At 61.0% G+C, this 1,157-nt stretch overlaps 1 protein-coding gene across 1 annotated transcript in view; it reads left to right on the forward strand.

The window, feature by feature from the left end:
- LOC108643163 (keratin, type II cytoskeletal 6C-like) overlaps window positions 1-1,157 on the forward strand; it is a 152,669-nt gene that overhangs the window by 115,285 nt on the left and 36,227 nt on the right.

Consider the following 1,157-nt stretch of genomic DNA (forward strand, 5'->3'; position numbering starts at 1 on the left):
GAATAATGGAAGCCCAGAATGGGATCTGAGGGAAGGGATCTTAAAACCCATCCAGTTCCACCCCCTGCCATGGGCAGGGGCACCTTCCAGTGGAGCAGGGACACCTTTTATTGGACCAGGGACACCTTCCACTGGACCAGGGACACCTTCCACTTGCCCAGGGACACCTTCTACTGGCCCAGGGACACCTTCCCCTAGACCAGGGACACCTTCTATTGGACCAGGGACACCTTTTATTGGACCAGGGACACCTTCCACTGGACACACCTTCCAGGGACACATTCTACTAGACCAGGGACACCTTCCATTGCACCAGGGACACCTTCCACTGGACCAGGGACACCTGTTGGACCAGGGACACCTTTTATTGGACAAGGGATGCCTTCTATTGGACCAGGGACACCTTCTGTTGAACCAGGGACACCTTCCACTTGCCCAGGGACACCTTTTATTGGACCAGGGACACCTTGACTGGACCAGGGACACCTTCTGTTGGCCCAAGGACACCTTCTGTTGGACCAAGGACACCTTCCACTCTCCCTGGTTGCTCCAGCCTGGACTTGAGCACTCCCAGGGCTGGAGAAATGAATCCAAATGAACCCAGCAGGTCCCTGCAGAGGTTCTGCACCCAGGGCTGGGCTCTCCCTGCCAGGAATCCGGGCGTTAGGTAACCCCTTCCAGCTGAGCAGATCCCCAGCGGCCCCGTAGGTGTGTTTGGGTGCCATCAGTGCTCACCCGAGTCTCAGGGAGACACCTGGCTCCGGGCACGTCAAAACCATGAGGGCACCGGCTTGATCACTGGACTTCCACACAGCCAAGCCCAGCTGGTGGGGGGATAAAAGGGGAGTCCCTCCCTGCCTGCCCGCAGAGAGCGGAGTCTCTCTGGGCGCCGCGTCTCGCCCGCGGGCTCGTCCCTCCACAGCGGGCTCTTCATCCCTCCAGAGCGGGTTCTCCCTCGCTCCATACGGGCTGTCCCTCCCTCCATACGGGCTGTCCCCTCCTGCACCATGAACAGAACCTTCAGCATGAGGGCAGGGCCCGGGGGCAGGTCCTACAGCGCTGCCTCGGCCATCGTGCCCAGCAGCAGCAGGGCTGCCTTCAGCTCCGTGTCCGTGGCACGGGCAGGAGGAGGAGGAGGAGGAGGAGGAGGGGGCGGC

This window comes from Manacus vitellinus, unplaced genomic scaffold (genome assembly GCF_001715985.3).
Source record: "Manacus vitellinus isolate BGI_N305 unplaced genomic scaffold, ASM171598v3 scaffold_140_pilon, whole genome shotgun sequence".
In the NCBI taxonomy this organism is placed as follows: domain Eukaryota; kingdom Metazoa; phylum Chordata; class Aves; order Passeriformes; family Pipridae; genus Manacus; species Manacus vitellinus.